This window comes from Rhinichthys klamathensis, unplaced genomic scaffold (assembly GCF_029890125.1).
Source record: "Rhinichthys klamathensis goyatoka isolate OS25496 unplaced genomic scaffold, OSU_Roscu_1.1 h1tg000197l_1, whole genome shotgun sequence".
Lineage (NCBI taxonomy): Eukaryota > Metazoa > Chordata > Actinopteri > Cypriniformes > Leuciscidae > Rhinichthys > Rhinichthys klamathensis.
Window position 1 is genome coordinate 354,485 of NW_026606723.1, and position 21,733 is coordinate 376,217.

General features: G+C 39.3%; 1 protein-coding gene across 2 annotated transcripts in view; it reads right to left on the reverse strand.

Moving 5' to 3' along the window:
• nectin3b (nectin cell adhesion molecule 3b) overlaps positions 1-21,733 on the reverse strand; it is a 66,014-nt gene that overhangs the window by 31,724 nt on the left and 12,557 nt on the right. The window lies entirely within an intron of this gene.

Sequence of the window (21,733 nt, forward strand, 5' to 3'; positions counted from 1 at the left end):
ACACAAACCATTTTATTAAACTGGCCAAATGGTGTTTTCTCCTGCAATGCAAATGACTATATACTATAAATTAATATTAATTGTATTTAAATATACTACTAGAACATGTAGAAAAATATCAAATAAAATGATGTTGTCTTTAATTATGTAGTACTACATTGTATATGCAGCTGTGGCAAAACATATGTAGGTGTCCATTATTTCAAAATAACCCACACAGGGATTATTTTTTTTACCCATGAATTTGTTTCATTTCATTTTCAGTTCACAGTTTTTTTGTTTTTGTTTTTTTTAACTAACCTCTAGTTGTTCTCTCTAGTCTGCTGTGGCTCCATTGTTCAACTTAAGTCAGGCTGATTTGATGGTGCGCAGAACAATGGCTGACCGGCAAAAGCACCGGTCTGCGCAGCCATTGGGCCCATAGGGCTTTAAAATAGGAACAACATGGGCATTCACCACAAAAACTCTGAGTGTTCTGCTCCCTACCTCCTTCTCTTCCTTTCCGTTTGCCTACCTTCCATCACTCAGCCCGTCATCATTTTTTCCTTTTTCCATTTGCTGAACAAAAGCTTAATTATGTTTGAAAGAGGGTGTGCGTGTGTGAAATGAGTGCAAAAGGGGAGTGTGCGGATAAGACTGCGAGACGAGACCAAGGGAGAGACGAGAGCTAAAAGATGCCAATGAAACAACAAAGGCCACACGAGGACAACCTGTGTGTCTTATTACACCCAGACAGCTGTGCCCGCAGCCTCTGAAAACACATAGCACACAGACACGCGAACACTGCGCAGTCGCACGCGTTCTCTAACATGTGGCGACTGAGGCAAATCAATGTGTTCTGCTGGGAGATGATGGAATTAAAATCATCTGGGAGGATCTTCTCTGGATTCCCACATCAACAGCACATCAATCATCTGCTGGAGTGTACAGCGGTACCACAGTACCAACAATTTACTACAGTACAATATCATTTTGGAAATTTCGGTACAATGTGCTGCTATCCTGCAAAGTTTGGAAGGTCAGACTGCATTAGATTTAGCCTGGTAATACCAAACTCTGCTACTTCGCTTTGCTTCGTAGACAGAGTCTGGAATGGCATAATTGAAAAGTGTTTTCTTTCTCGCGGGGGGGATGGGGGCCCCTTGTCTGAAGTATAAAATCATTGGGTTACCCGTAAGCCAATCGCATAACGCAATCACCTCTCTCTCCAACTTAAACATCACCTCCATTCAAAATGTTTAACAAACACTCTTCTTGTTCGGGCTTCAGTTTGCAAATGCCGGGAATATTCTCCACAACAGAGCGAATTGCATCCCGTATCTCCATATCCGCGGTCGTTTTCGATTTCCCTAACCTAAAATACAATCTTAAACTCGGCTCTCAGCCCGCCCTCTGTTCGTTGATTGGCCGGCTGTTTTCAGGCCGGAGGAAAACTGAGAGATAGGTCGCTATCTCAGACTGAGTACAGAAGCGAACTGAAATTGAGCGGAAGTACGAAGTCTGATGTAGTCAGGCTACATTAGATTAATTATATTACTTAAAACAATTGTTACCCCAAAAATGAATAGTCTTTCATCATTTACTAACTCTCATGTTGTTGGATTACTTTCTTCAGTGAAACACAGAAAAAATAAACATTTAAAATTTTGATATGAAATTAAAATAAAATGTTTTTTGTTCATACGAGTTAATCGGGTCCAAAACAATTAACGATTAATCTACTGGTTTTGTATTTAATATTATTTTATTCACAGACAAACAGTTAATTTTCAATATTGCCTACAAACAGTATTGATACAATCAATCCAATCCTATCAGGAGTTTTCAATGAATAAAATGTACACAATAAGTTTCATCTTAGGTTCACGTCAAACTGAACAGTCTGTTCTTTAAGGGTTGTTACCTAGTGAACAAAGCTTTAGCACCATAAACACATTATGATCTGTCAGAGATTCCTTTAACAAAGGAACCCCAAGTTTAAGAAGACCCTTAAAGCAGCCATCTTAGAGTATGAGCTTCTCCACACAAACATATTCATGTATGATGGCTGGCCGATTGCTGACCTGAATCTGAGAATTAAAACCAGCCCCTCATGCAACCGCGTCGCTTTGGTCCAGTCAGAGCAACACTTCAAACAAAACTAAATATCTGGATTTAATCTGCAGAAGACCATCCATGTTATACAGTGACCAGCTCAGATGAAGACATGGAATCTGCAATCGAAAGGAAAAGAAAAGTTTAAAAACAGAGGGTACAGATAAATGTTAAGCGCAACAGGCGGTGTGAAAGATCAGTGAAGATCTTGTGAAGAGAATGCTGGAGCATTTTCAGTCAAATAAACAGAAAAACTGTACGCACACACCCACCCGCTCACTCACTCGGCTTCTCAAACGACAAAGCTAATTGCAACAAGCTGCCGGTCGGAAGATGTAATCGTAAATCAAACCCCGCCGTATTGCTTGGCAACAGACTCCAAACATTCCGCCGGAGAGTTTGTCTTGCCAGCAACGACCCTCCCTCTTTTGTCTCGACGGTACATCCTCGCTGTGACTGCAACAGGAGGAATAAGAGAAGTGACAAAATGTGGCAAATAAGAATCATAAAGGAAGTTTGGAAGTAGTTACATCTTCATCAGCGCCAGTAGGTTAGCAAACCCAAAAGATGACCTCACAGGAATGGATGGGGAAGAGAGGAAATTATCTGGAGGATTTCAGGCTGTAAATGTTGACTAACTTTATGCCGTCAGCATTTAAACAAAGGCATTTTAGGCCACTGAGTCACCGGGAATGCCAAAATGCAGACCTATCCATCCTTAAATCACTGGATTCATAACAAACAAGCCACAAGGTTCCTGCGTGGATCCAATACAGTGTCACTTATATGACTGATGGGTACATAAGCATTGAAAAAAAAAAAAAAAGATACACCACCTTAAAGGTGCAGTAAGCGATTTCTGAGAGTCACTGTTGAACACTGTTGATATTTGAAATCAACCCAAACAAACCCACAAAATGCACAGACATGCAATGTAAGAGTGGATGTCTCTATCATAGCCGAAGCTAATCAAAATAAGAGCAAAACACAAACATTCAGTACACTAGTATATATACAAGCGAGAATTTGTTGTTAGTTGCCAGCAGCACACCAATGTTACTCACATATGGAGCAGAAACAACGCAACCTCTGTGTAATTTTCAGGCCATAAGTCTCTCCAGCGCTGGAAAGATTTTCTAGCATTAACGCGGGTCCTAAAGCTCTTGCCTGATCATAACCCTTCTTGTTCCAGTGAACCTTTCTCTTTTGTAATGTCTCTCAGCCGTCTTTTTTCTAAAGTCAACCTTCAAATCTCTGTTTTGCTCACTCTCTTTCCACCCCAATCATGAGTGTATTTGCCTCCCTACTGCTGATTGGCTACAAGTGTGTGGCCAGAAATCGCTTACTGTACCTTTAAGATCAAAGCAATATAGATAGTATCAAACATTCTGCCAAGCTATTAATTAAGTTTTTACTTTTAATTCAGCCTGATCCGCTTTACATAAAGTCTTCATTTGAGCATATTTATGCCTAAAATCTAATCTTAAACATTCTTTTGCAGCCTTGCAAACCATATTTCATTAAGTAAATGTAGTTATTGCAATTACAATTTTGTTTGGTGCCACTAGTGGAGCAAAAGTACACACTTTTGGGTTTAACACTTTGGCCCATCTGTGATGAAAGAAGCAATAAACAGGCTGACATGAGAAAGAATTGTCTGACTAATATTTTACCCCCAAAACAAAAGAAATTAAGCAATTATATTTTATTTTTCATTGTGAAAGATGACCCAAACATTTCTTGATGGTTTTTGTAAGATTCACTCTTCTAAGTTGCTTAGGAGTATTATATATAGACTTTCTACAGTATATAGATGAATAGATATTACACAGGGAAAGCTCACTTAAAAAAAAAAATCTTGTCAATAAGATTTGGGTTATGTCTTCTTTCATCAGCTTCAGGTAAGAAAATAAATAAATACATTTATAAATTGTTTTTACTAAATAAAATATTTTTTTTAACATTATCTTTTAATAATTAATATATAATAATAATAATAATAATAATAACTTTAATTTGGTATAGCGCTTTTAAAAGTTAATTCTCAGAGCGCTTAACATAGACAATAGATAAAATAAGCATGACATACAAACTATTACAGTACATGCATACAAACAATGTTATAAATCTAAAAAAAATTAAAATCAATAAACAAAACATAAATTAAACAAAACCATAAAATATATTACATGGAGAACCACAACAATCATGTTTCACCCAAAAGCTTCTTTAAAATAATAAGTTTTAAGGGATGACTTAAACAATTTCAGAGATGGAGCACTTCGAATTTGTGAGGGCAGTGAATTCCATACCTTTGGGGCAACCGAAGAAAACGCCCTGTCACCCATAGTTTTCAGGCGCGTTACCGGAACAACTAAAAGACCAGCATCGGCTGAGCGAAGATTACGTGTCGGAACGTAGGGTACTAAAAGATCAGAAAGATATTGCGGAGCAAGTCCATTTAACGCCTTGTAGGTCAACATAAGAATTTTAAAATCAACACGAAATTTAACAGGCAGCCAATGCAATGTCTCTAAAACAGGTTTTATATGGTCTCTTTTTCTGGTCCTGGTCAGAATACGTGCAGCAAAAATATAAGATTTTTGTTACATTTAAAATTCCCAAAATAAATTATTCTGTCCCTCTCTTTGTTTTTTCCCACAGGTTTAAGCTAAAAATAAGAATTTCTTATAATGTTTAAGACTAGTTTCGGCATGCCTAGCCACATACTCCACAGAGAAGACAATTTTACCAACATGTGCCATGTGCCAAACAAAATGTTCCCAAATGCTAATGACTATTAACAAAATTGCTTCAGAGTCTGAGAATGAAATTCATTACAGACAAAATGGTGTAATAAATGTGAATTATAAAAACTCATGAATGCTCCACACAGCACAGTAACTGCACCACACACACACACACAAATCCGTACAGCCTGAGAGGTCAGAGCGGCACAGGAAGTTAACTGTCCTGACAGCAAGGACACCGAGCTCCCAGAAGGGTTCGCTCTCTATTCTGCCACAGTCAGCTATTCTCCCACACGCACAATCTACCTGCAAGGTGTGTTGGTGCATGTGAGGGTGTCTGCGGGAGAAGCTGCACGTCTGTGTCCTGTGAGGTGACACGGTTCAATTTTCCCTCTCAAAGACAGTTTGTATTCATCGCACATGGCAGGTCGCAATGGAGCCATCACCTCTGCCATGACTCAGCAGATGCGTTTAACTTTGCCACATCTCCTTCACCGAAATGAATATCCATGCATGAAGTAAAAGAGAAGGCAGAAGGAGAGAGAAATATGTAGAAAGAAATTATTTTGTCATTAAGCAAGCTAAACATCCTCACATTCCCTTTATAAACATTCCCTCGTCAGGTAAGGTTAAAACAAAAAAGCACTTAATCTCCATAAACAATTCCAACCAGGACAAGATCAACTCTCACTAACAATATCAGCTCAGATTTACATTCTGTTGTGAAATAAACGTTATGTAATAATCCACAATCATAGAAATTCCTGATTTGACCTGGGGATTGGCTGATGAAATAACTAAAATGTTATTCACCTTCTTCAGATGAGAAGAAAAAAATAAAATACAGATAAATTAATACACTACTTTATAATGCTTATTTTTCAGACAGACAGACATACCAACAACAGTTGTTACTATATTATTATTATGAAATGTATTGTTATGCTAATTTTTCATATATTACGTTAGTATATTTATCTTTTGTACAGATAAGCTGGGACTGACCTGCGTAAATTGCATTTGAATCTTTTACTGCCTTTTCATTACATGAATGTGACAAAATACTTTGTCACAAAGGAGGAGCCTGTACTAGGGGACAGGTGTTCTGGACAGAGACAGTGAGCTTAACAGGACTGAATCTGCACACGCCAGACATAGACGCATGAAAGAGGGCCGGAGATGCTGAATGAAAATAGACCTGGGTGAATGAAAAGCTCAAGGTCGTGTAAAGAAAACGGCAGGCATGCAGGATGGGGCTAATGGTCATGGCAATTGTGTTGTGTGTGTGAATCTGTACATAAAAAAGACAATGACAGGCACTGACGTTAAGGGTTACACCATTTTTGTATGTAGCAGCAACAACAGCAGAAGTGGCTTCAGGTTTCACATAAATGTGGTCACTGCATCTCCAGCGGCCTGAGCACTCAGCAGGAACACACCAGGGATCTCAAATAAGTCTCCGCTTCCCTGAAAAAGACAAATAGCCGGACCAAGCTCTACATAAAAGTAGAATATAAGGGCATATCCATAAGAATTTTGTTCACTGAAAGTTTTCTAAAAACAATTTTTTGAAGGTGAAGCTCTATTCCAGTAGTCCTACGAATCAACTTCTAACTCAGACATTTGCTACTGAGCTAAGGAGTCATCTAATGCCAAATACATATCATGGTAAACCTTAAACGACAATACTTCAAAACTGCAATAAAATAGCATACAATAATACACTGAACAGTTTTAATATTGAAAAAAAAATATATATTTGTCAAATTTGATTAAATGATTTAAACCACTTAATTAAAATAAATACAGAATTATTGGGAAACATGGTAGGCTATAAGGAAAGCTTTTCAGTAAATAACTTGTCAGTGTCTTTCTCACACAAAGCTATTGTATGGCTTTTGAAGTTACTTGTAATATTGCACACAATTCATTTAGTGTGTTCACACTTAGAATGTTTGGTTCGATTAAAACAAACCTTGGTGCGATTGTTCTGTTACTGCGGTTTATTTGAATAAGTGTGAACGCTGTCATCCAAACCCTGGTGCGCACCAAACAAGCGGACCAAGACCACTTACAAGATGGGTCTCGGTCCGCTTCCAAACAAACTCTGGTGCGATTCGAATGAAATATGAACGGTGGACCACGGACCAAAGACATGTAAACGTACTAAAAACAGGAAGATGCAACACTATAAAGGACAGAATGCTCAAGCATACCTGTTTTGTCTCGTCATATTCGCAATGTTGCCCATCACAGTTCAGTACAGGCATCAGAACTGCGTCCCCTCGCAGCAGATCTTCATTTGTGTGAGTGACGGAGGGATTCCTGCCGCTGTTTTGACTACTTTACACATTTTCACGAGTTCCCAGCAGGTCAAAATATCATCATATGTAGTATCATATCATACAAGCTCACCGTATTGTTTTGGATGTTCGTCAAGTTCCGTCACGAAATATACGTATTAAAAGCCCACCAATCAGGTTGTGAACACATCCCTATGCCTTTAGGTTCGGTATCTTTAAGTTCGGTGTTAAAATGTCAATGGGAATACTAAGTGGACCAGCAGGACTAAATGTTTTTTTTGGTCCGGACAAATCGAACCAAGCAAACTGAACTACAAGTGTGAACACACCCTTAGACTACTTTTATGGTTTCCCTTTAGGAGCTTGACGAACACAATCAGCAATTCACCGGCTGTCAGCAGGATGGTTTCCCAAAGAACAGACAACAATTGATGACAAAAAACAGAGCCACCTCACAGCATCCTGGTGCAGGGGCTTGCCGAGCGAGAGGCCAGCGGGAAGGCATGTTAAGAGACTGAAAACGTGTGTGAAAGCCTGTGTTGTGACAGTCCGGGCGGTGATGTCTTCAGGGCAGTAGAGAAGCCTATGCTCTCACACAGAGATGGTGGTTTTGGGAAGAGTGACTCATGGGGCTCCCAGCTCCACAGCACACTAGCTCCAGTCTAGACCACAGAGAGGCCAGGAGACTGCCAGAATATACCCAATATTAGCACAAACAGCCAGTGTGAGGGGGACGTGGATGCACCCGAGGATTCTGGGACCGAGTGTGACGGAAGTCGAATATAGCATGAGGAACCCCCACAAATTCTTACACATGATGCACACTAAAATACATTTGTCAGGCATTATTTTCCACAAAAAAGGGGCTATGATCTTGTAAAGAATATTGGTTTCAATTATAGTTATAAGGAAGCTTGTCAAATTAGACAAGTCAGAAAAAGTCAGAATAGCAAACATGCTACAAAGCAAAAAAAAAAGATTAAGCTTCACAAACCGGTCATTGTGATTTGACAGCACAAAAATCAACTATTTGCTGTAAAAAAAAAATCCCTGATTGTAACACGTGACTGAAAAGCTGCAACAGCACAATGGCTAGTGCAACAGCCTAGGTCATATTCTAATGCTGAGTCACCGTGTCTCTATTCCTCGGGCTTCTAATCAGTCAACCTCACGGAGCTGCAATTCACAAGCCACTGTTTTCTAATGGTCAAAACAGCGATGGAAAAATAGCTGTTTCTCATCTCCTACGTCAAAACCTTAACACTCTCCTTTTGCTCCAGCAGAACTAACCAATGTTTTCATTTTACTTTGGTTGTCTTTTCCATCCCTCTGAGGCTAATATCATCCCATATGCCTGGTTAAAATGAGACCAGAGTGAAAGGAATATTATATAGGGTGAAAAAAAAGAGAAGCAGCATATAGGAGAAGAAAAAGATAGATAGGTTTCAAATGCTTTTGACTAGTTCAATATATTCTGGCAAATGTATTCAAACGAACTTTATCATCTGTCCCAAAATCAGACATCTTTCTGACTGTAAAAATATCGTGAGAAAAAAAAAAACCTCATTATTTGAACTCGTCATATTTATGTTTTTCCATGGAACATTGGAACAAGGATCTTTAAGCAGGACTTTTCCATAAAACAGCAATTAATTTTTACCATGTCTGTCGTTAAAACAAACAAACATATAAAATGAATTAAAATAAAAAATTAAATTAATAAAAACAAAATAAAATAATGTAAATATAAAATCATACAATACACAATAAGTATTTAAAATAAAATAAATAAAATAGTATTAATAATTAAAAAAATAAACAAAATTAGTCACAATATAAGAAAATGAGTAAAGTGTTATATGGAAAAGCTGCGTAAAGATGATGCACAAAAAACCCTTTTCGCGTTCCAAAAAAAAAACATATGGGTTTGGAACAACATAAACGTGAGTAAATCATGACCTATTCCTTTAACTGTAAAACATTAAGATGTGACACATCAAAGCTGACGCTATCTGAATAAAAACCAGCCCTTCATTTCTCCTGGGCCAAATTACAGAGCACCCCATGTGCGCTCAACCCCAACACTCCCTGAGAGACCCCCTTTTTCCACATGATAACATAAGAGGTCTCTGAACAGTGATTTCCTTCCTTCTCCACTTCAAAACACTGCTAAATCACACCATTAACTATCGCAATTTAATGCTGTTCCCTGGGCTCTCGGCACACCATTCAACAAGCAGCAACAGGAAGATAAATGAAACATGGCTTTAATGTGTGCTACTAATAGAGGGAGAAATGCTTTTCTTATGGGAAAGTCCCAGTTGTTTCCGCTGTCCAGCCAACTTGTTTCCTCATTCCCTGCAACTTCTCACAGAGGCTATGGGCAATGATCACATTTTGTTCCAAAACCTCACCGAGGTGCCTCACTGCATGTACAGGCAGCACCCTAACAGACACGCAACCTCATAAGCGACCGATTTGGAAAGCTCTACACAGGCAGCAACTCTGCGCAGCACATAAATAAAGTTCCACATGGGAGGCGAGGCACAAATCACAATTGATTTCAATAGAGTTTGAAGTTAGCATGTTGCTACACTAATAGTGTGATAAAACACAACAACAGTGCACTAAGGAGTTAAACTCCCATTCTCATTATTGCTTTTTAGCTTGCATATTACTAGCATATTGGTTGTTTATTAGTACTTATAATGCACATATTAATGCCTTATTCTGCATGACCTTAGGCCTCGTTCACACCGCAGGGGCTTAATGCTCAATTCCGATTTTTTGAAAAAAATCGATTTTTTTGCAAGGCCGTTCACTTTTCCAATTAAATGCGACCTTTTGTGATCTCCTGTGTGAATGTGACATGACCCAGAAATGACCCGGATGCGCAGAAGAGTACTCAACGGTCAACGACGTCACTTGTTTGCGGAAGTAGCTAAACATGGATGTCGCAGTGGAGCTCGTTTAGCGATATTGAGGTTATTTTCCCAACAGAGCCAGCACACTTACAAACTTACAATCTTCTAGTTAAGAAAAAAATGAAAAAGGAGGAGAGCAAAGTTTTTGGCCATGGCGTTTTGTGGAGCAGTGATAGCAACTTCGGTACAGAGAAATGTGTGGGTGCGGAGTCGCAGCCAGGAGTGGTGGGATACTGATGTGAGTGGCTTCACAAATCCACTTTCGATTATATTTGTGAGCGTCTTCGATCAACTCTGTCGCGGGAAGAGACACGTCTGCGGCGGCCCATAACAGTGCATATCAATGACGTGCGGGTCGGATACATGCGACCTGGCCGTTCAGATTGAAGTCTCATTTCAAAAGATCGGATACATATCGGACTTGGACCACATACCCAAGTGGCCTGGGTCGCATTTGAAAAGATCGGATCTGTGTCGTTCAGACTCTGTCATGAAAAGATCAGATACAGGTCGCATAGGGGCAAAAAAATCGGAATTGGGTCGTTTCAGCCTGCAGTGTGAACGTAGCCTTATTCTACATCCCTTAATCCTACCCAGGGATGGTAATTAGCACCCGCCACCAGCCAAATGCGGGTGATTTTGTGTTGTGGCGGGTAAACTCGCTTCACCTACCGGCCACCGTGGCGGGTAAATAAAAATAGCATACTGTTTCACCCGGACGGCGGACACTTTTAGAGGAGGCACACCTTCAAACAAAAATGTGGCGTGACATCGCAGGCGTAGAGGTCTGCAGAGAAAACATCATGGTGCGTTCACACCAGACGAGAATAGAGCGTCTGGCACGAGTGATTTCATTGTTAAGTCAATGCAAAGACGAGTTACGCGCGTAAAAAATTCCTACGGCGCGAATGAGGTGTAGAGTGCGCCGTGGTAGATGCGAATACGCCTCATTCGCGCGGCAAGTTCGAGCGTCTGACGCGTTCCGCGCGCATGATTTTATTGAGTGCTTTTGTGCTTTCACGCGTTTGACGCGAATTCGCGTCTGCCGCCCGAGTTGAAAAATCTGAACTTTGCCGTCAATTCTCGCCGCGTTAACCAATCAGGAGCCTAGCTGCTGTCACGTGGTGAAGTATCTGAATGCTTCAATAAATTATTTTGTACTAAATGCCTGATGTGGTTCTAATGCACAACAAAGCAAATATTTTATCACATAAAACTTGATTTCAATATATGAGACATATTCATTTTGTATTGAATGCTATTTATTCCATTTCATATCTAGATTATATTAAATATTATTCTAATGTAAAGGCAACCAACATACTATAGCTCATAAATCCGTGTCTGGAGAGTGTTGTGTGAGAGAGAAAAAAAATCACAGGAGAGGTTAATTACTTTTGGAGGCTGGCTCAAATTATCATCAAAACAAAAATAAATGACAGATTAGGTGGATGAGGCCGAGGGTGAGAGAAAGAGAAAATGTCAGTATTTCATTGAGACTTGAGATTAAATAAACTGCTTAAGTATTCGTGTAGTATTAATTTTCACATGCAGTTACACATTGTCGGTTAAAAACAAGAAAGTGGCTGGTAAAAACATTGAGTGGCTGGTAGATTTTGAAATCCACCAGCCACAGTGGCCGGTGGACAAAAAAGTTAATTTCCATCCCTGATCCTACCCCATGCCTTCCTTACTAACTTTTAATAAGCAGTAAATTAGTTTATTGAGGCAAAAGTCATAGTTAATAGTGAATGTGTTCCCCTAACTACGATTTTAATTAGACTGAACATTTTTTTCTTTTCTTAACCTTACCTTCTAAGCCTTTGAGTCTGAAGTGTGCCTATGATGCCTTAAAAAGCTGCCTAGGTAGACAGCTCAAGGTTTTGTAATCAAACAGTTGTCAAAACAAGGAAATCCCGAAATGCCAAATGAGAGAGCTGTGATTTCAATCCAGACTGGATGTACAATATTATGATCAGACTAGTTAGGTCATTTGTTTCTACAGTTCATCCAGATCTGATATAAAGAGCTGGTTCCAATCTCAAGCTCAATCCCGCACTGTGATACATTAGCGTGGTGAGGACAGATTCAAATACACAAAGCAAAGCGGGTCTCAAGGATCTGTCTGACCACAAGTCTCTGAAGGGACAGATGGACTCTTGCTTCAAAACAGTCTGCTTTCAGGTCGGCCCATCAAGTTTGCGCTGCGACAGGGAGGGACTGAGAAATGAGCGGTTTGGGGGCCGATTCAGTGTTTGAGCGTGGGAGATGCAAGCTCCTCGCTGTGGTAGGTGCAGCAGAGCTCCAATAAGGCCTCCTAAACAAACAGAGGTTTGAACCTATGGGAGATTTTCTGACATCTAGGATATTTGCCCAGCCTATCATCCTAAAAAAATCCATTTTCAGAGTCCACATCCCAGAAAAACAAGAGAGAGGGTGGGTACATGCGCGCACAGACAAATTCAACACAGCTTTGCCAATGCGGAGGATGTTGGAATACAAAAAGTTTACTTGAATGATGAAAAGAGAGAACGAGCCAGTTTGATCTCACTGAGTCTCTCTGTTGAAGACTCCCTGAAAGAAAAGCAATGACTCAGAGGTATAGGGCCTATTTCTATCAACTGAAATGTGGATTCATTTTAGACCACATACCTTATGCAAAACATGCCAATGGGAAACAATGCTGCGCCTGCACGTTGACAACAAAAGCATACAATGGAAATTGCAAAATTATTAAATGAATGCAATTAAAATACTGTAGCAAATGTGCTTCTTCATACGCTGTCATATGAAAGAATCAGATACTTAATTTTCCCAAACCATAGTACACAAAATAGATCAGTGTCCAAAATCAAATTCATTCAAGGGTGGCACCAATAATAATGAACTTCTAGCCTGTACAGAATTATTAGTTTAAATTTCATGTTATAAAAATATATACACTACAACTATACAATCTATACTATGTTGTCTAAAAAAAACACTAGAAATGAAAACAATCGATTTAAAGGGGCTATATGTAAGAATGTATTAATTGCCAATGTGTGAACAGCTTGTAACGAAACTTAAAAAAAATAAATAGAGACCTTCCCCGACTTCCTAGGTTGTCAAAAGCCTGCAGACTGGACTGATTTCTATGTGAAGGACTTGGGATGTTTTTTTTTACAGGAAAATCAAAAGGATGTGATGGTTACACACACACACACTCAAGAGAGCCTCTCTTCTATTCTATGATACATGAAATGAATGCTTATACTATGTTCAGGATAATGCAGAATTCTGTACTGTAAATTTGTGTCATGCAACGAAATGAGATTAATTCAAACTACAGTCTCACATAGTCAGATCTATTTAGTCTATAGTCTCAAATATACATTATAATCAAAATATCATAGTGTCAATTTAATAACATGATACAGACAAATAAATAAAGCGTACAACTTTTCCATATAGATATGAATTGTGCAAACATATCCACATTGCTACGATCAGATCCATTTTAACTGCTGTTTTCTCACCGCTGTAATTTTTGTTGTTTATTTTGTTATTGAGAGGAAAGCAAAGCACCCAACACATTTACATATTCATCTAAACGTCGCTCTCAGCAGCGTGGACGGCGTTCGGTATTTTCATTAAAAGTATAATGCTGCAAACTTGCAAAGGGATTTCAGAACTTCACCATGAGTAGGCTATATCGGGGCCTTGAATCACGTTTAGTCTCTTGTACGTTACGTGTGCAGAAGTGTGATCACGAGCAATAACTTGCTGCCTGCAGTTCACTTACAGCCCACTGGTGTCGCTAATAACAAGAGTTTCTTGAATTCTACATATAACCCCTTTAAATGCTACAAGTGAATTTAGGCATTATATATATATATATATATATATATATATATATATATATATATATATATATATATATATACACTCACCGGCCACTTTATTAGGTACACCTGTCCAACTGCTCGTTAACACTTAATTTCTAAGCAGCCAATCACATGGCGGCAACTCAGTGCATTTAGGCATGTAGACATGGTCAAGACAATCTCCTGCAGTTCAAACCGAGCATCAGTATGGGGAAGAAAGTTGATTTGAGTGACTTTGAACGTGGCATGATTGTTGGTGCCAGAAGGGCTGGTCTGAGTATTTCAGAAACTGATAATCTACTGGGATTTTCACGCACAACCATCTCTAGGGTTTACAGAGAATGGTCCGAAAAAGAAAAAACATCCAGTGAGCGGCAGTTCTGTGGGCGGAAATGCCTTGTTGATGCCAGAGGTCAGAGGAGAATGGCCAGACTGGTTCGAGCTGATAGAAGGGCAACAGTGACTGAAATAACCACTCGTTACAACCGAGGTATGCAGCAAAGCATTTGTGAAGCCACAACACGCACAACCTTGAGGCGGATGGGCTACAACAGCAGAAGACTCCACCGGGTACTACTCATCTCCACTACAAATAGGAAAAAGAGGCTACAATTTGCAAGAGCTCACCAAAATTGAACAGTTGAAGACTGGAAAAATGTTGCCTGGTCTGATGAGTCTCGATTTCTGTTGAGACATTCAGATGTTAGAGTCAGAATTTGGCGTAAACAGAATGAGAACATGGAACCATCATGCCTTGTTACCACTGTGCAGGCTGGTGGTGGTGGTGTAATGGTGTGGGGGATGTTTTCCTGGCACACTTTAGGCCCCTTAGTGCCAATTGGGCATCGTTTAAATGCCACGGCCTACCTGACCATTGTTTCTGACCATGTCCATCCCTTTATGGCCACCATGTACCCATCCTCTGATGGCTACTTCCACCATGTCACAAAGCTCTAATCATTTCAAATTGGTTTCTTGAACATGACAATGAGTTCACTGTACTAAAATGGCCTCCACAGTCACCAGATCTCAACCCAATAGAGCATCTTTGGGATGTGGTGGAACGGGAGATTCGCATCATGGATGTGCAGCCGACAAATCTGCGGCAACTGTGTGATGCCATCATGTCAATATGGACCAAACTCCCTGAGGAATGCTTCCAGCACCTTGTTGAATCTATGCCACGAAGAATTGAGGCAGTTCTGAAGGCAAAAGGGGGTCCAACCCGTTACTAGCATGGGGTACCTAATAAAGTGGCCGGTGAGTGTGTATATATATATATATATATATATATATATATATATATATATATATATATATATATATATATATATATATATATATATATATATATATATATATATATACACACACACACACACACACTCACCAAAAGGATTATTAGGAACACCATACTAATACTGTGTTTGACCCCCTTTCGCCTTCAGAACTGCCTTAATTCTACGTGGCATTGATTCAACAAGGTGCTGAAAGCATTCTTTAGAAATGTTGGCCCATATTGATAGGATAGCATCTTGCAGCTGATGGAGATTTGTGGGATGCACATCCAGGGCACGAAGCTCCCGTTCCACCACATCCCAAAGATGCTCTATTGGGTTGAGATCTGGTGACTGTGGGGGCCATTTTAGTACAGTGAACTCATTGTCATGTTCAAGAAACCAATTTGAAATGATTCGAGCTTTGTGACATGGTGTATTATCCTGCTGGAAGTAGCCATCAGATGATGGGTACATGGTGGCCATAAAGGGATGGACATGGTCAGAAACAATGCTCAGGTAGGCCAAGACATTTAAACGATGCCCAATCGGCACTAAGGGGCCTAAAGTGTGCCAAGAAAACATCCCCCACACCATTACACCACCACCACCACCAGCCTGCACAGTGGTAATAAGGCATGATGGATCCATGTTCTCATTCTGTTTACGCCAAATTCTGACTCTACCATCTGAATGTCTCAACAGAAATCGAGACTCAACAACATTTTTCCAGTCTTCAACTGTCCAATTTTGGTGAGCTCTTGCAAATTGTAGCCTCTTTTTCCTATTTGTAGTGGAGATAAGTGGTACCCGGTGGGGTCTTCTGCTGTTGTAGCCTATCCGCCTCAAGGTTGTGCGTGTTGTGGCTTCACAAATGCTTTGCTGCATACCTCGGTTGTAACGAGTGGTTATTTCAGTCAAAGTTGCTCTTCTATCAGCTTGAATGAGTCGGCCCATTCTCCTCTGACCTTTAGCATCAACAAGGCATTTTCGCCCACAGGACTGTCACATACTGGATGTTTTTCCCTTTTCACACCATTCTTTGTAAACCCTAGAAATGGTTGTGCGTGAAAATCCCAGTAACTGAGCAGATTGTGAAATACTCAGACCGGTCCGTCTGGCACCAACAACCATGCCACGCTCAAAATTGCTTAAATCACCTTTCTTTCCCATTCTGACATTCAGTTTGGAGTTCAGGAGATTGTCTTGACCAGGACCACACCCCTAAATGCATTGAAGCAACTGCCATGCAGTGTTAATTTTGTCAGCAAATTTTGATTTAGTTTTAGTCTTAGTCTTTTGACTAAAATGCCATTTAGTTTTAGTCATATTTTAGTCATCTGAATTGTTTTAGTTTTAGTCTAGTTTTAGTCGACGAAATACAATAACATTTTAGTCGACTAAATCTACAGTAGATTTAGTCGACTAAAATATAATGGGTTTAGTTCAATTGTAAGGCGTTAATTTAGAATTTCTCTAAAATTTCCAAACCCATATACTCCCGGAGAAAACATCTATTAACCTATTAATATGAATGATTTTTAAGTTTGAACATGCAATACAGATACAGATTTAACTGCTTTTACTTAAAAAATATCTTAAAATGAAATAAAACCACTTTTCCTAAAGTACAACACAAGTCTTCTTTACAATGAATGATATATTCATTCCTTATAACTACTTACACATCATTCTTTATTCATTCAAGCAGACATATTTATTTGTATGAATTAAATATAATTAATCCTTATTAAAGCTATTAACAAACAGTGAATGCTTTTCTCTTTTTCTTTTGTTGCTTGATCAAAATTAAGGACACGGACTGCATTAGGTTTATTGCCACTGTCACTTTAAGACGTCGGATCATGTCCAATGACATGCGGATACAATTGCACTGATGCACATCCGACACACTCACAGTTTAAGACATAACCAGCATAGTTTACATGAATACTCTCCAAAAAGGACATTTAGACATACTGTTGTGTATTTCTCCATTCAGACACGAAAGAGAGCTCAATTCAGTAGCCTACTCGCGCGCTGTAGGTGTATTGTGTCTATGGCTGGACGCTTCGGTCGTGTGTGCGCACAGAAAACCGCACCGAATAGAGCTCTTTTTTGCATCGTCACTCTTATTCAGAGATCTATATGTCTGCCCTACTCATTCTCCCAGACGTTCACATTTTTTAACGTTTTATGACCGCGGGGTAGATCACGTTACAGTAGCCTACAAATGTGCGCATCTACCACACACGCAGGACATCAGTTCTGACGGATCGCTTCCCAAATCGTCACTATCTAACATTTTCGTCTAGTTTTTATTCGTTGACGAAAATGTCAATAGATTTTCGTCATAGTCTTTGTCATTCAAAACTAGGTTTTTATTTAGTTATCGTCTCGTTTTCGTCTGTGAAAAAATGTCGTTGACGAATAATTTTCGTCGTTATTTTCGTCAACGAAATTAACACTGCTGCCATGTGATTGGTTGATTAGATAATTGCATTAATGAGAAATTGAACAGGTGTTCATGCATAATTCAACTAATCAGCAATATTTTCCAGTAAGCGATATGCTAATGATATATAGTGCATCTCTAATTATAAATCTTTTTTTTTTTTATCAATTCAGACAGCATGCTCACAATAATAAATAAAACAAGTTATGAGCATGCTGTCTGAATTGAACACACCACACGCCTGTATTGAAGCCCAAAAGACTTTCTTTCAGAAGCACCAATTTAACAGCACTGAGGGACTATCTAATTAAAGAGTGAGAGGAGACGGATGCACTTGGGTGGGATGCAGCAGTCAGATTCTCTGCACATGATTACAGATGAAAAACACATGAAAATAAAATAGATGAGTACTTCAATTCAAGTTTAATACTGTCAGTCTTTCAATCACGAGCCCTTCACAAAATCAAAAGACTTCCGGTGCTACAGACTCAGATGTTAAAATGTCTTCAGGAGACATTCATTGGCAATGCATTCACATCAAGTAATCAGAAGAGGAATGTTAAACTATAAGCTCCAAGAACTTCAAAGTCCCTTATGTGTATGATATGACAACAATGGTATGCAACGATGAGGATGATGACAACAGTATGTGAAGTCACATGAGTTTCAGAGTTTCACATTTGCCTGCAATAATGACAGAAAATGCTGTGCCACATCAGACCGAAGCCATTCAGTGACGTCAGCAGCTAGGAGCTCAGCAGTCTTTATAATTACAGTCGCAGTCGTATTGCGTTTTAGTGCATTTGAAAGAAAGGGAACACAATTACAGAAATCCTCATCTGCCGTGGCTGCCAGAATTGCATTTCAGAGTGCATGCATTCCAAAGTGACAAAATGAGAAAACCATGAAGACCTCCATCATTGGAACAGTAAAAAAAGAGACGCCAGCCAACTAAGATACTGAGGAGTTTGAGTGCTCCAACCAAGCCGAGCGGAAATCTAGATATTTCCATGAATGATTAAAGCACGTGTTCATCCACAGTGGAAGGATTTTAAGTGAATAATTTCCAAAAAAGGTGGCTAGACTGAACGACGTGTCCCAGTTCAACCAGAATAACAATCACACCTGTAGAAAGCTAGTGATAAAACGATATATTTATAGTAAATAATCTGAGTGAACCAAGTAAATTTTATTTTATTTTATTATCTTTTTCATAAACAAAATCTTATTTAATTGTTTCAATTTCATGTAAATCTATGTGATATATACCTGTCATAAATGTAAGGGATCATTTTTTTTTTCAAATTGCAGAGAAATTTTTCATTTTCTTTTCATTTTCCTTTTTGCATAAATCTCTTAAGAAATAGATTACGAGTGTATCAATGCACCTAAGAGTTCTGCCAATTCATATGCATCAATTTGTGAATCATTTGTTTTGGATTGGCCAAATTTAAAATAATTTAAAATTTAAAATAAGAAAATGAGTGAGTGAGTGCAAGTATATAAACAATCAAATGCAGAACTGCATAACTCTGAATTAGCAAAAATGAAATGAAATCAATTCACTTTCCAAGATTATCAGCTCTACATTTAGAAATAGATGTCTTCTTGAGTTTTAGAAGGTTTTTTTGCAATAAAAAACAACAACAATCGGGTGACCACTAGGTAAACCCACTACATTTGATAATTCAAACAATATCCAATGATGTCAAACAAGACACTATAGCCGCGTTTCCACCGCAATTACCAGGAACTATTTGTCCCAGGAACTTTTTTCGCCCCAGAACGGTTGCTCACTGCGTTTACACCGTGGACTAAAGTACCGGGAAGATTAGTCTGGTGACGTTGAACTGCGTGCGACTGCTCCTCCCAGTCTGCGCGTACTTGTTTTGAGTTTTAAGTATTGAGGAGATTCAAGCTGTGCTGTTTTTGTGTGTGATCTATTGGTTTACTAACGAGGTAATTAACAAAACGGCAGAAAAGAGACGAACACTAATACCAAAGCATATTCATTTCAGAAAGCTCGTAATGCTAGATAGACAACGTTTGTTATCAGCTATAGCGGACATGACCGTGAGATGGATTGGACGAACGCGCGCCATCCGGCAGAGAGATCAAGGTAAAAGAACCAATCAGCATGTTCAGCGCACAAGTCCCACCCTGAAAGTTCCTGAACTCTGAAAAAGTACTACCTCGCCAGCAGGGACTTTCTGGGGGGGAAATTTTTACCCGGAACTTCATTTAGACCCTGGTTCCTGCGGTGTAAACACACGAGTACCATCCCAAAGTTCCTAGTTCCTGGGGAAAGTTCCTGCGGTGGAAACGTGGCTTATGATATGAAGTAAGAGGGCTGGTTCAAAAAACAAGTCAGCCAACCGTAGTTCACACTCAAAACTGCTGATAAGTGAGGGTGGATTAGACAATGCTTGCATGGGAACTGACTGAGTGACCACTTCACGGCCCAGCATGCCTGTGAAGGCTTGCTGAAAACCAGGAAGGAAGGACAGGTCTTCACTTATCAGTAAAAGGCACCGCATTTAAGAGTGAATCAGAACAGAAGGTCGTAACAAAGCTCTGGTTTTCAGAGCCAAAAGTAAAAGAAAAAGAAAAAGGATCCACCTAAAATAATCAACACCAAATTCTTATCAACATAGTGGCAACGATGACCTCAGCATCAGGTCAAATCCACTGTGGGACTCGGGTTAGTGAGAAGAATGTTCTTAGATCAGAGTCTAATCCGCTGCATTCCAGGCATTTTAAAACAGACTTAAAGCTTTCAATGCACCTCGACCAAACACTGCACTACCTTGAAAAGCAGCAGAATTATGAATATGTCAGCGAATATATGCTTTCGTGAGACTTGTGAGTCTTACTATGAGTCTTATTATGCATTAAGCTTATTCCAGGGTCACCATCATGATGCCTTTAGGTTATTTTAACGATAACATCAAGGTTGTCCCACAAACAATGCAAGTGTTATACTGAAATCCAGTGGCCATATGATAACACACACCATTACTAAATTAACTCTAAACTGTGAGTAAACTGTAAAACATGCATACATAAACTTAACAGGCCTCTCATTAAAACCTTCCAGGGCTGCGGGCACACACAAAAAGAGGGTTGAAATGACAACACGCCACATACAAACAGTCTTTTGTAAGGAGTGCTGTGGGCCCTCTGAGAGACCCCAGGGATTTCCATGTGTCCCGGGACGATCTGAAAATTATCTGAAACCTCCATACATTGTAGCAAATGTGCATAAACTGGGCCAGAATACATCATTCTGAAAAAAACTATGGAATATGAGATTAAAGATACCGAATCAAACAGCTTTGAGACTCGAGGAGAGGTGGGGAACTGTGGGAGAGAAAGACGCCATGGCAACAAAACACTTAAGCAAAGAAACAACTCAGGATGGATTACATTTTGTATGAAATCTACATGCTTTCCCTTCTCCATGCATGTCATAACATCACGCAACAAAATGACTTGCAGGTGTTTTGCTATGCTTAAATGGTGCCTCCTGGGCAAGTATCACGTACAGAGACAACTGTAAGCAAACCATTAGTTAAAATGTAGCATATGGTTTAATTAATTAACATAATTCATTAATATACAATTCATTAACATACATTAGGTAGTTAATATATCAGGTATGATGAACTAATAATAATAATGAACATTACTATGTTATGACCTCAAAACACTTTTACCATAGTGCATGATTTGTAAACTAATACATTTTGGCCCTGTTTACACCCGATTTTAAGATGCGGTTTTGTCGATCGGATCACATTTAGACGAGGGAGACATACCCATTTACACCTGGTGTTTTAATCCATCTCTTTTGTCCACTTTCAACCACTTATATCCCGACTTCTGCGAGGGGAGGGTCTATAGGCGGGTAAATGTATGGGCTTTTTCAGATTTTTCGATCTAATGGATGAAATAAGCACGTGCAATTTACATTTGAACACACCCTGAGTCAACAGAAAAACACACAAAGAGCAGTAGCTTTCGTTTCTGCTCTGATAGCCACAAGACGACGCCGAACGCTGAGT